This window comes from Urocampus carinirostris, chromosome 11 (genome assembly GCF_059441175.1).
Source record: "Urocampus carinirostris isolate Australia breed hairy pipefish chromosome 11, RoL_Ucar_1.0, whole genome shotgun sequence".
NCBI classification, from domain to species: Eukaryota; Metazoa; Chordata; class Actinopteri; order Syngnathiformes; family Syngnathidae; genus Urocampus; species Urocampus carinirostris.
The window spans coordinates 27,478,750-27,493,937 of record NC_142359.1 but is presented as its reverse complement, the minus strand read 5'-3'; the positions used below and the strand labels follow the sequence as shown (position 1 = coordinate 27,493,937).

General features: G+C 40.1%; 1 protein-coding gene across 21 annotated transcripts in view; it reads left to right on the top strand.

Annotated features, from left to right (window-relative positions):
- ptprda (protein tyrosine phosphatase receptor type Da) overlaps positions 1–15,188 on the top strand; it is a 482,747-nt gene that overhangs the window by 136,653 nt on the left and 330,906 nt on the right. The gene's annotated exons all lie outside the window — the stretch shown is intronic.

Genomic DNA, 15,188 nt, shown 5'->3' with positions numbered 1-15,188 from the left:
CATTGTTATTCGTGACTATCAAGGTGATCATATTTTGAACTGTTTCCAGAATTGGAAACCAACATTTTTCTCCTCAAGAGGAAGTTGGGAATGGGAGAGACAGGCTTAAAAACAGCTCAATTGAAACAAAAAAAGAAACATATCCAATTATTATGAAGGTGCCAAATCACAACTCAATTTATTTCCATTTTTCAGCTGAATTTATTCAATCCGAGAGAATTGTGAGTGTCCGGGCAGCGTCACAAAACTGCTCATATCAACTAATAAAATGTTTGTTTTACTGGCAGCCTCAAAGCAATCCCAAGCATGCCGCTGCCTTGTTTTGACGATGCCAAATGAAGTGCTCCGAACGATGATTCCTTCCCGGTTTTGATTTCATCGCCCAGTCTGGATTTATTGACGACCCTTAATAAAACTGTAGCATCTGATTAATGCTCCGCGCACGGCCGATAATGGCAGGACCGGACATAAAATGTGGGACAGATGCAAGCACTACGTTCCTGTCCCTTTTGGTAGTTAGCGCCGCTAATGTATTCAAGGGCACCGTGAGACTCAGAGTGAAAGGCTTTTACGGAGCCTGCCGCTATTGATTTTGTGCGAGAAGTGTCTTACCAGGTTGATTATGTAGAGGGGCCAAGAAGTCAAGCCAGCATAGAAAAAGCATAGCACCATAAGCCTCTCGGTTTCTTTGCTATTTGGGCATATTTTGATTAAACACAAAATTTGTCTCTGAAAGGGGCGGGCCAAATCAGCTTGCCTCATACTCCATAGTCCTGTGGTGAGGGGCCCTCTCCCTCTGGGAGGTGTGAGAATTCTTCCAACGTGGTCAGCTGCGTGTCGTAAGAGGCGACCGAAGTGGAGGGAGCAAATCTCTACTCCCTAAGAGACAGCAAATAGAGGGGGGTGGGACACCGTAAGGTCTCGGAAACTCTAGTCATAGGGTCCCTAAATGTGAGAGGATGTGGAAGTAAAGCGACTGAGTGGATAAAGGGAAGATCAGAAGGATGTCTAAAAGGAAGGTTGGATAGATTGAGAAATGAAATAGTGAGAGACACAACTGAAGTTGTAGTGGAACTGAGCAAGCGTGTGGATAAGAGAGTACTCGGTTGGTTTGGACACATGGAAAGGATGGATGAGGAGTGAATGTTGAAGAGGATCTACAGAGCAGAAGTAAATGGAATGAGACCAAGAGGAAGGCAGCGATTGACGTGGATGGATGGTGTTATGAGTGCAATACTGCCTCATCTTCTTCTAGCATTTATCATGAAGGAAGCAATACTCTAAACATGTTTTATTTACAGCTTTAAATCATTTTGTAGTTCATTGCTAAGGATAATGATTAATCAGTACAGCAGGAAAATAATATTGAAACGCAAATAATTAACACCCTTGGTTTGATTCTAACAAATTATATAGTATTTTCATGGCAAGGGAACTTAATCAAACTAAAGAAAAAGAACATTGTTGACAAAAAAACAACTCAGTTTTCTAATTAACGAAAGATAAATTGTGTGAAAAACAAGGGATTGCCAGATTTTTATAACAATGAAAAACCTCGTCAGTCGGCTCCGGTAATCTAATCATCAAAGACAAAGTAGTTGACTCTATAGACAAATTGCAAGTCTCTGTAGGAGGGAAGAAAATAGAGGGGGGTTCTGTAGCCAGTGAGAAAATATCTCTGCAGTACCCAAAACATGAATGAAACATTAACTTCCAAAACCAATATTATTTTAATGTATATTAACTATCCATCTATCCATCCATTATCTGCACCGCTTATCCTCAATTGGGTCCCAGGGGTGCTGGAGCCCATCCCTGCAGTCTTCGGGCAGTGGGCAGGGGACACCCTGAACTGGTTGCCTGCCAGTTGCAGGGCACACAGAGACAGACAACTCACTCGCACATTCACACCTAGGGACACTTTGGACCAACCAACTAACCTGACATGTATGTTTTTGGAATGTGGGAGGAAACTGGAGTGCCCAGAGGAAACCTAAGCAAGCATGGGGAGAACATACAAACTCCACACAGGAAGGTTCGATCTCATGACCTCAGAACTGTGCCACACATGCACTAACCACTGTGCCACCGTGCTGCTTGTATATTAATTAGATTAATATTTTTATGCCAGTAATGAAGACAAAAGTGTTTAAAATCAATTACTGTACATTAATGCTTAGCTTCGATGGCGGACACTCTTAAACCATTGTCGTTTTTTGTAATAATTTCCTTCTTCAACTCAATGTTGTCACTGTTTTAGATTTTTCCTATCATTAACATTCTTGGGACCAATTATTATTGGCACAAAATGGCATTAAAACATACTACATATGGACAAAAAGAGACGGAGTCCTTCTCAAACACGTTTGATACACCGCCAATTGAACAGGAAAAGGAGCACGACCCCCCTGGGCCATCGGGTGGCTTTCTCACGCCCCTTTGTGTTTTTTTTTTATGGGCATAAAAGCTGACCCCTTTATTACAATATTTTATTTTATAGTTCTACGTTTGGCATAGACGCAAATATCTCATCTCTCATCTCATTAGCCGTACCGCTTATCCTCATTAGGGTCGCGGGGGGGCTGGAGCCCATCCCAGCCATCTTTGGGCAGTGGGCAGGGGACACCCTGAACTGGTTGCCTGCCAATCGCAGGGCACACGGGGACAGACAACTCACTCGCGCGTTCACACCTAGGGACAATTTGGACCGGCCAATTCACCTGAAATGCATGTTTTTGGAATGTGGGAGGAAACTGGAGTGCCCAGAGGAAACCTACGCAAGCATGGGGAGAACATACAAACTCCACACAGGAAGGTTCGATCTTATGACCTCAGAACTGTGCCACACATGCACTAACCACTGTGCCGCCGTGCTGCTTGTATATTAATTAGATTAATATTGTTATGCCGGTAATGAAGACAAAAGTGTTTAAAATCAATTACTGTACATTAAAGCTTAGCTTCGATGGTGGACACTCTTAAACCATTGTCGTTTTTTGTAATAATTTCCTTCTTCAACTCAATGTTGTCACTGTTTTAGATTTTTCCTATCATTAACTTTCTTGGGACCAATTATTATTGGCACAAAATGGCATTAAAACATACTACATATGGACAAAAAGAGACGGAGTCCTTCTCAAACACGTTTGATACACCGCCAATTGAACAGGAAAAGGAGCACTACCCCCCTGGGCTATCGGGTGGCTGTCTCACGCCCCCTTGTGTTTTTTTTTTTATGGGCATAAAAGCCGACCCCTTTATTACAATATTTTATGTTATAGTTCTACGTTTGGCATAGACGCAAATATATATACGGTAATTATTAATCCGTCTCACATTACCCCAAAATAAACTCTTGGTTGTTTAAAACTAGAGAAAAAAGTGATCAGCAAGGGCTTTTTCATTTTCATAATTCTAGTGGATATCTGTTGAAAACAAAATGTCCGGCCAAAAAATGGCTGAATTTTTTCTTTTGATTAAAAAAAAAAACGGAAAATCGGTCCAATCAACTCAAGTACAGTATTACGTTGATTTACCCATGTTTGATCATTTCTCTTGTAGTTTGAATGTTGGTGACATTGTCCACGAAATGTAGTGTATACTGTTATATTGTGGCATCAAGTGACAGATTATTGGGTTTTTTTTGTAATCTTAACAATAACTGTAATTGTAATGTTGTGCAATGATCTGACTCAGGGTTTGTACTGGTGATTAAAATCCTTGAAAATGCTCGCATCTTGATTTTCTGTTTGCAATGTTTAAAGAGTTCTTGAATTTCAGGTGAAGTACTTGTAAATGCTTGACATTGTTGCCATGTTGCCACAAAAAAAGTAGTCTGCTTAAAAATGATGCCGACACTGCTCTTTGGTGGCTTCGTTTTTCCATTGCGTTCCTTCCTTACGGTCAACGGCAGCTGACATTAGTTTGTATGATATCGTCATTGGGTTGCGCTGAAGAAGACATGTGCTTGCTACACCTATACAGGGCTCCATGAATTGTGTATGAGTGCAAGGGTTATCAACTGTGGACATTATGGACCACGTAAAAAATGCTGGTTGTGTTTCCCAGTTAATCACAATGGAAATAACTCCTTGCATCTGAAAATATAATCAAGATATTACAGTTTTTTTAAGCCAACACCTGCTGTGTATGGACATTTTTCTCAAAAAATATTTACACACATATTGTTCAGGTCCACACTAATTCACGATTAACTCAACATCAAGAAATCATACCATGATAAACGCACACACAAGACTAAAAATGGCATATGTAAATTGCAGATCTATTTGTGGCTCTGCAAAATACATGAGTCACACCAGATTTCTTCCGTTAATGGCACTGGAGAAATTGGAATATTGGCATTGATAGTCCTTAAAAACGCCTCGCTAAAAATTGAACAGTAAAAAGGGAACATTCACAGTTGATATTGCATAAGACCTTGTTTTCAATCACAGATGGTCATTGGGTTTAATGCAAAGCACTGTTTGCTAAGGCTGGTTGCAAAAAAAACTGGGTGGTTTTATTGGAGGTGTGGGGGAGGGCTTTGGAATGGGGGACGAGTTTCTGCAGAAGGCGGACCGAGGACTGTGAGAGAGCTCACGCTTTTGGCTAGCGTCCCGTTAGCCAGATGAGAAGGACGGCGAACGCCAGCGACGCCACATTAAATATGAAGCCAACGCCGGCAGGCTCCAAGCTTAGCATAAAAAGAGGAAGCGAAGATGGTGGGGGGTGGGGTGTAAACAGCTCATCTGCCTCAGCCCGCAGGTTCTTCCCATTTATTTAGTTATCTTAAAGCGAGTTCAGTGCGAGAACTATTTGCGCTGGGTTTAATCCCGGTGTGGTCAAATTGACTTCGATTTAGGTTGCGACAGTGCCGTAGCCAGACATCAGTCACGGGGGGAGGGCTTCAATTGACATCAGGCTTAACTTTGTTCTTTCGCTTTAAGTTCCTGACTTTAGTTTGGACTTGTAGTTTGCATCGAAAATATCCATTTATAATAAAAGCTGATATACTTCAGGTTAAATAAGTCTACATGGACCAAGAAAAAAATGCCTGGGGTCGCGAAAAAAAATAAAAATAATAAAAAGCTTTAAATAAGCCTAGTAAATAATGCAACACACACTGCTATATGTATCTACATGAGCAATATCAAGTTTCCCAAGTGTGATTTCAAAATGGTTGACAAATAAGGGGCACAACACAGGTTAGAAGATTCCTATTATTTTCCCTCAAGTAGGTTTTAGATCAGGGGATGGTGTCATAATAGTCTGGGGTTTACAATAATCTGTGTTCTGTGCTGCCCTTTGTGACTCTTTGTGATTAAGGGCTATACGAATAAACATGAATTGACTTGACTTTGCAACATCCCTAGCAGCCTAGTCATTGTGTAAGGGGGATTACCTCAGGCTTTGTGTCTTTTTCTTGCCCTTATGTAAGTCTTAGATCAGGGGATGCTGTAAAAAAAAACTCTGTAGTTAGTTATAGTCTGTGGTCTGCGTAGCTCTGAGACTTTTTGTGATAAAGGGCTGTACAAATAAACATGACTTGACTTAAAATTAATTTTACTGGTTGCCTGAGTACTTCTTACATATCTCCCATTTTCTTTCGCGCTCTTTTTTTTCCACATCTTCATTCTATCTCTTCTTCTCATTCTCTCGCTTGCTCTCTCTCTCTCTCCCTCTCGATTTTGCTTTTTCTTCATCTATTTATTTTTTAATTTCTTTAATTCTAACTTTCTCTCTTGTTCTCCTTTGTCTCTTTCCCTCTCTCTTTGTTCCCTCTCTCTCTTTCTCTCTCTCCCTCTCGATTTTTTTTTCTTCATCTATTTATTTATTCATTTCTGTAATTCTAACTTTCTCTCTTGTTCTCCTTTGTCTCCCTCCCTCCCTCTCTCTCACTTCCTCCCTCTCTCTCTCTCTTCCTTTTTCTCTCTCTCTCTCTTTCTATGCCTCTCACTTTCATTCTAAAAAGCTCTGAAGTTAAAATGAGTTAAAGATTCACTAAAGAGTGAAAAAAATGAATGCTATTTTAATTTAGTAAAACAATATAATTTATTAAATTTCAAAAATGCATTGATTATTTTGAGAATACTAATACATTATTATTGGTGCATATAATACAATGATCAAGGGACCCAAGTCAAGTCAAGTCAAGTCAAGTCAAGTCTCATTTATTCATATAGCCCTTAATCACAAGAATGTCTCAAAGGACTGCACATGATTACAATTACAACATTACCTGATCTTGAACCAACATGCGGGCAAGGAAAAACTCAAAACATCAGCATGAGGAAAAAATAAACCTCGAGAAGGGGCCTCACGAGTGGTAATCCCCCTTCCGGGATGACCAGGGTGGAATAGATTTAGCATTGAGTTACATACACACAACATAGTAAACATCACTAAAAGAGAACACTAGGTAACATGTTGAGATTTGTCCGGAAAGTGCATGACAGCAACGACGCCCCCAGCCTGTAAACTAGTTCAGAAAGTCCAGAAACAGCAACGACACACCATCTCTGCCAGCAAGTCAATGCAGGCGTTGACATGCTTCAGGTCAGACGCTGGTCCGCTCACTCATCTCAAATTGTCTTTCTCCTTTGTATCACCACCAGCCAGGCAGTCGGAAAAAGATAGGACAATACAAAATATGAGGTGGGCATCAATCATACGCTTTTGAATAGAAGTGTGCCTTGAGTCTAGATTTAAAGACTTCCACTGAGGTTGCAGATCTTATCTCCGGAGGCAATGCATTCCACAGCACCGGGGCCAGGATGGAGAACGCTCAGGAGCCTGCAGACTTCTTGGCTCTCGGAGTCAAAAGTAGAGTGGAGGCTCCGTGCAGGGACATAGGGGAAAAAAAAAAACAGAGAGATAAGGGGCGCAAATCCATGCAAACATTTGTATGTTAGTAAGAGAACCTTAAAGTTACATCTTAAGTGGACTGGGAGCCAGTGCAGGTTGGCCAATACAGGAGTAATATACTCAAACCTGTTTGTCTTAGTCAAGAGCTAGACATCGGGAGGCCAGAAAGTTATACATTACAGTAATCGAGCCGAGAAGTAATAAACGCATGAATTAGAACCTCTGCATCTGATTTCGGCACCATCGAACGAATCTTCACAATATTACGGAGGTGGAAAAAAGCTAATCTAGTAATATTTTTCACGTGTAACTGAACTGACAGATTAAAAGACCCCCCCAAAAAACGTTTTTTTTTCCTTTTTTCCATATTTTTTTCAGGTTTTCTTTTGTATTTTTAATCTTTTGATTTTCTCTTCTTTCTTCTTTTCTTTTTCTTTTGATTAAATTTTCCAACACTTTTCTTTGGTGGGCAGAGCATATCTATGGGTGAGTAGTAACCACCCCTCCACCCACTCTGGTAACACCCCTGGGTCGTGAAACTGAGGTTGTCGAAGTAATTATACTTGTGGAATGACTGACAATAAAAAAATCAGTTCCCTTTTTCAGGCCCATCACCAACCAAAACAAGCGCACAAGTGTGAAATAATATCGAATGTAATTGTAAAAATATACAGCCCTGCTAAATACAAAATATATAAGTTCCCAGATCAAGTTTGTAAATTTATTGTATCTCGACCAATGCATATGTTCATAGCCTCCCCAAATCATCCTAGTGTACCCTAAATATATCATCCTCGTCCCTTTAAACAGTAGTCAGCAACCACTGGGCCGTGGATCGGTACCACTCCCTGGGTTGTTCGGTATTGGGCCGCACAGAAAAAAAAATGCCTTTATGTTTGCTTTTTCCTTTGCTTACTTATTGCACATTGTTTTGTAAATGTGTGCCTTTTTTCCTCTTACCCCAAAAGTAAACTACATATGTGGGCTCACGTTTTACCAAGGTTTTATGGTAGTGTTAATCATCCATCCATCCATCTATTATCTGCACCGCTTATCCTCAGTAGGGTCGCGGGGTTGCTGGAGCCCATTCCAGGTATCTTCGGGCAGTGGGCAGGGGACACTCTGACCTTGTTGCCAGCCAGTCGCAGGGCACACAGAGACAGACAACTCACTCCGTCATTCACACCTAGGGGCAATTTGGACCGGCCAAGCATGTTTTTGGAATGTGGGAGGAAACCGAAGTGCCCGGAGGTCACCCAAGAAAGCACGCGGAGAACATGCAAACTCCACACAGGAGGTTCGATCTCATGACCTCATAACTGTGCCGCACACGCGCTAACCACTGCGCCGCCGTGCTGCCCAAGTGTTAATCAGTCGAGAAATATTGCTGAACCTATGTGCTCAGCATTGGATGCAATGGGAATCTAACCCGGATCGCAGCATTGAGAGTGTTAATCACTAGGCCACTCAAGTTGCAGATGTAGCAATATTGTAATTAAGCATAATGGGAGAGAGTTTAGCCAAAACAAAATTGTATAATGTGGTACTGTGAGTAAATATAGTTTGATTATGTCATTTAAATCCCTAGTGGTTTAGGGTTTACACAGTAGATTTGGGCATATTATGATCATTATTCTTAATGTTATCGTGATCATTACTTATGTTATTATTAGTCCAGACCGGGGTACATAAACTTTTGCCGACCACTGCCATAAAATACATTCAAATAGCAATTGAACTTAAAAATAAAGTGATACAATCAATACGATGATAAGGAATTTGAGTTTAAAATGAGTACTCACTATTGAAGTTTATGCATGGCAGTGAAGTAGTGAGGGGCATAAAGAGAACAATATAAATCAACAACAAATTGTTATGGGGGTGCACAAGGGGACACGTCTAATATCCAGTTAAGTCAAGTTATTGTATTGAGTTTAACAAAGACCATTTTAAATAAAACATCATCGGGATGCGCTTTTCCACAAATGTTCTATGATTGAAAAAAGGGTAGTCAGCATATACAGTTGCAGCGGGTGATATAGAATGGTGTGTGGCCATGGCGACATCCAGTAAACATATTTAAGACTTCAGGTCATTGATGAGAATCAATTCATTTTTCTCTTATGCTTCTCTCAGCATCGTCTGGCGGGGCGGATCGAATCCGTCGGCGGGCCTGAAAAGGCCCATGTGCCGGAGTTTGGTGACGCCTGCTTTAGAATCCTCGCTAAGTCTCTTCCCCCATGATTTGGAAGTGAAACAATGGGACATAGATGGGCATTCGTCTCCGAACGCGCACCAAAGTGGCAGCCGTCGTCGGACAAGCACTTAGCCAGTCCCTCGGCAACCGCTCCTATTTCCCTTCGCTTATCTAAAGTGACAAGAGAGAACTTACACCCCCGCTCCACACCCCCTGTCACCCGTCGACTCGCACACTGCGCCCAAGGCTCATCCCGCATTATCTGCGCTACGAGCTATCCACCTCTCCGTTTCCCCCCGCGCCCCTCGCCTCATTTGAAAATATGCTGAAGAACGAGAATGGAAACTGGAGCCGCGTGAAGTGACAAAAACCTGAACGACGGCACGGCTGAGGCGCTAATGAGGTATCGATCCCAACGCTGATGCGCTCGTTTGCCCGTTCGGCCCACCATGCCATATTGAGATTTTCTGTGCATTCCTTAACAAAATGAAAAGAAGGAGTGCTATCCGTTACCGTTTCCAAACCCCTGAACACAAAACCACCTACTATAATCCCTAGTTTATTGCACCGGCCAGAACCCCCAGCGATATAGGAAAATCTCCCAGGTAGCTCCAACCCATATCTAACATGCCCTTTGCTGGCTGCCGCTCGCAGCAATAGAGGGCCAGGGAAAATTGACCGCGGCCATATTGTTGCAGTTTATTTTAGGCATAAAAATATTGGAAAAAATGCTTCTGTGCATGCCACCGCTCTCAGCAATATTCAACTTGGGATAGTGGATCACAGTGGAAACAGTGCAGATCTCTGTCAGGCTGGGAGTGTTGTTGCTGTCATGCACTCTCTGGACAAATTTCAACATACTAACCATTGTTTTCTTTTATGAATGTTCACTATGTTTTGTGTACTGTTACCCAATACTAAATCTATTGCACCCTGGTTATCCTGGAAGGGGATTATCACTTGTGAGGCCCCTACTCTTTTCACACCGCAATGCACTAAAACACAATCATTTTTCAACATCTGTTGGACCGACGATCCCTCTCAAAATTATGCTACCCCACTGAGCTAGAGTAGCCGAGGTGGCCGCTCATCTCACTCGCCCACGCCTTGGATTGTGTCTAGGTTTGTCCGAGTTCTTATATTTACTGCAGCAAAAATGACCCTAATGTTTTTGGTTCAATATTGACCTCTAAACTGGAGTCATTGGAGAACTTAGTTATCACTGCAGTAATTCCTTCACGAGTTAATTTTGTCTGCAATAGACAATCTGAGAAAACCGTTAGCTGTGTTGCTAACGCCAACGCTGCACGATAAGTTTTTGGCAGCTCCGCCGACGTTCTATATTTCATGACGCAGCCTTATGACATCCTGATCGTTCCATAGAAGCGATATTATTTTTAACTTTAGCTCCGCTGGGTTTGCCATAGCAACGCTCGAGCCACATATTTGGTGTTATCTTGATTATTTATGTACTTTGTCAGAATGTCTTAAGCAGGAACCGTTTGAAGGCAGTCGGGAAGCGAGGGGGCGCGTGCAAATGGGGGATAGGCGGGATGCTGGGAAAAAATCTGACGTTAGTATGCGTGGAGTGAAAAAGAGATCAATTTAGCAATTCACGTTTGTTACGAAGAGCCACTCTTGCCATATATAGAAATAAATATACAAATAAATTAATACCTTCAAAAATATTGCACTTAAATAAATGTACACATGAGGGAGGTTACACCTACACATATGAAATCAAACGCAGTTAGTTGTTTATTTATGCATTTTGTAACTTATTTTGTCATTTATTTTTCGAGGGGTATTTATTTTGTCATTTATTTTGTTATGAATTCTTACATGATTTTTTTTTTTTTATTTATCTTGTTGACTTTTTTGTTGTGTGTTTTGTCATTTATTTAGTCATTTATTGATTTTTGTATAATTTGGACATGTATTTTCTCATACATATTGTTGTGTGTTTTTGTCATTTTTTTTATCATGTTTTTGTTTTTGGTATTCATTATTTCTTGTGTTTTGTCATTGAATATGTCGTGTATTTCAACACAACAAAATACTGTTTAAACAAGGGGGTGTGCCAAACTGGCTGAGCATTTCACCTATTCGCTGATCGTTGGCGTCATCAATTTTTTTCATCTCATCTCATCTCATCTCATTAGCTACACCGCTTATCCTCAGTAGGGTCGCGGGGGTGCTGGAGCCCATTCTAGCAATCATCATCACCGATCAAAAAAATAAGCGAAAAAGTTCAGCAAGTCTGACCGGGCCCTTCGTTTGTTGACAAATACACAACAAAGTGAACGAAAAAGTACATGAAAAACTACATCATAAAGTAATACAAAAAATACAAGAGGAAAAAAAAAAATAGAAGAAAAAAATACACGACAAAACACTAAAAAAATACATAAGAAAATGAATACAGATAAAAATGAATGTGAAAAAATACACAATAAGTACACCACAAATACAAGACAAAGTACACCACAAAGTACATGACAGAATGCACGACAAAATGCACGATAAAATAGGACTAAACAAATACCTAAAACGAGACCGAAAAAAATGACAAATTAAATGACTAGATACAGTGATATAATAAATATTTCATAAAAATAAAGGACCAGATACATGATAAAATACACAACATAGTACATAGAAAAATAAACAACAAAATAAATACAGAAATAAAGAGGAAATCAATGAAATAACATACGACAAATAACACGGCAAAAAATACCTCATGAAGGTAAATGAAAAAATTCACGACAAAATGCACGCCAATGGTTAAGGGATCCCTTAAAAGACAAAGTACCGAAAAAGAAAACAAGGATGACTAAATAGCCAATTAAAAAAAAAAAAACAACATAATAGCCAACAACAAAATCAAAGTAAAAAAAAAAAAAAAAAAAATATATATATATATATATATATATATATATATATATATACAGGGAGTGCAGAATTATTAGGCAAATGAGTATTTTGACCACATCATCCTCTTTATGCATGTTGTCTTACTCCAAGCTGTATAGGCTCGAAAGCCTACTACCAATTAAGCATATGAGGTGATGTGCATCTCTGTAATGAGAAGGGGTGTGGTCTAATGACATCAACACCCTATATCAGGTGTGCATAATTATTAGGCAACTTCCTTTCCTTTGGCAAAATGGGTCAGAAGAGGGACTTGACAGGCTCTAAAAAGTCAAAAATAGTGAGATATCTTGCAGAGGGATGCAGCACTCTTAAAATTGCCAAGCTTCTGAAGCGTGATCATCGAACAATCAAGCGTTACATTCAAAATAGTCAACAGGGTCGCAAGAAGCGTGTAGAAAAACCAAGGCGCAAAATAACTGCCCGTGAACTGAGAAAAGTCAAGCGTACAACTGCCAAGATGCCTCTTGCCACCAGTTTTGCCATATTTCAGAGCTGCAACATCACTGGAGTGCCCAAAAGCACAAGGTGTCCAATACTCAGAGACATGGCCAAGGTAAGAAAGGCTGAAAAACGACCACCACTGAACAAGACACACAAGCTGAAACGTCAAGACTGGGCCAAGAAAAATCTCAAGACGGATTTTTCTAAGGTTTTATGGACTGATGAAATGAGAGTGAGTCTTGATGGGCCAGATGGATGGGCCCGTGGCTGGATCGGTAAAGGGCAGAGAGCTCCAGTCCGCCTCAGACGCCAGCAAGGTGGAGGTGGGGTACTGGTATGGGCTGGTATCATCAAAGATGAGCTTGTGGGGCCTTTTCGGGTTGAGGATGGACTCAAGCTCAACTCCCAGTCCTACTGCCAGTTTCTGGAAGACACCTTCTTCAAGCAGTGGTACAGGAAGAAGTCCGCATCCTTCAAGAAAAACGTGATTTTCATGCAGGACAACGCTCCATCACACGCATCCAAGTACTCCACAGCGTGGCTGGCAAGAAAGGGTCTAAAAGAAGAAAAACTAATGACATGGCCTCCTTGTTCACCTGATCTGAACCCCATAGAGAACCTGTGGTCCCTCATCAAATGTGAGATTTACAAGGAGGGAAAACAGTACACCTCTCTGAACAGTGTCTGGGTGGCTGTGGTTGCTGCTGCACGCAATGTTGATCGTGAACAGATCAAAGCACTGACAGAATCCATGGATGGCAGGCTTTTGAGTGTCCTTGCAAAGAAAGGTGGCTATATTGGTCACTGATTTGTTTTTGTTTTGTTTTTGAATGTCAGAAATGTATATTTGTGAATGTTGAGCTGTTATATTGGTTTCCCTGATGAAAATAAATCATTGAAATGGGTATACATTTGTTTTTTGTTAAGTTGCCTAATAATTATGCACAGTAATAGTCACCTGCACACACAGATATCCTCCTAAAATAGCTAAAACTAAAAAAGCCCCACTCCAACTTCCAAAATATTCAGCTTTGATATTAATGAGACTTTTGGGTTCATTAAGAACATGGTTGTTGTTCAATAATAAAATTCATCCTCAAAAATACAACTTGCCTAATAATTCTGCACTCCCTGTATATATATATATATATATATATATATATATATATATATATATATATATATATATATATATATATATATATATATATATATATATATATATATATATATATATATATATATGACTAAATGCATAATAAAATACACAACACAAATAACAAAATAAATAAAATTAAAAAATGCATAAATAATGAATAATATGCATTTGTTTCATATTAGGATAATGGCCCGGCGTTGCCAGGCTGATAGATGATTGGTTCTAGCTGCTTGGAGTAGTTGGTGGTCAGTAGCTGTATTACCTAATTTTGTTGCCAGATGGCATTGGAGACCCCACAAAAGCAGACCTCACAAAATCTGATCAGTTCGAAATTTTGGGGTATATTTTTTTAGGGGGCGGAGAGGTTGGTTGCTTTGACATGAAACCTAGCGGAAGACACTCACAGAGGCCTAAAGTACAACTAAGTACATTTTCACGATAACTGGTTCCGCTGTGTTGGACCTTATAATTCACATACAAAGACCCACACATGCATACGATTTTTAAAATAGTTTAGATAGATTTAAATTAGATGTAGATTAGAATTACAATGAGAAATTATTGCATAGTCTATTTAGGTGTTGTATAGCCTATATTCCTACACATTTATTTTTTGATTCATACATAAACTTCTACGCATTATTGGTCCTCTGTTGACAACGTTTTAAAGAAGCTGTAAAGTGAGATGTGCTGCATCCCTTTGCTTATGATCACATTGCAATCAGGTTTCTCATCCAGAATTTGGGGCCTTCACCTGAGAACATCTTTCTCCTAGTTCCACCTTTGCGATCGGGCTAAGATGGCGAGACATTTGTTCCTATTTGCCACTGACAGCTCAATGTAGACTCTTTGGCATGGAACAGGACCTCCAAGGCACCACTGACATTTGTGAGGCCTCGCTGGCAATTTTTTTTTTTTTTTTCGTTCACTTAGGGGAAAAAAACATCTCCAGTTGGACAAGCAGTTTAGGTCCTGAAAGGACAGCTACTGACATTAATATTTTTCAGTTTGGATCTTTATTAAAAGGTCCAACCTGTGAGGTGAGGTGGAAAAAAAAACAGATTTATGAAAAAAGCCCTGCCCAATAGTCAAAAATATTGCTTGTTTGATATGACGTTCCATTTTTTATATATACATAAAGTATGTCACAAACGTGAGTACATATCTCACCTTTCTGCAGAGATGTCGTTACATTGTTTAGTATAAGAAAATTGAATAAACATCACTTTGACACAGTGAAAGGTAGTCTAGATTTTATAGGAGTGTAAATGTATTTTAACCCTCAAAAAACTCAAAATATAGCCTTCAATATCCAAACCCCCTTGTAACAAAAGTGAGTACACCCTAAATTGAAAGTTCCTGAAGTGTATGGTCTGAGTACTTTCAGGCTGACCCCCCCCCCACCTTTTAAATCTCTGTAGCAATACTGACAGCTCTCCTGCAGCTATCTTTCATATATAGCATTTAGATGTGACACTGTGTTCTTTGGACATCCAACACAAGCCACATTGTGAGTGCATCCTGATTTTTTAAAACAGTGAACGATCTTGGCCACTGTATTGCAGCTCAACTTCAGGGTGTTGGCAA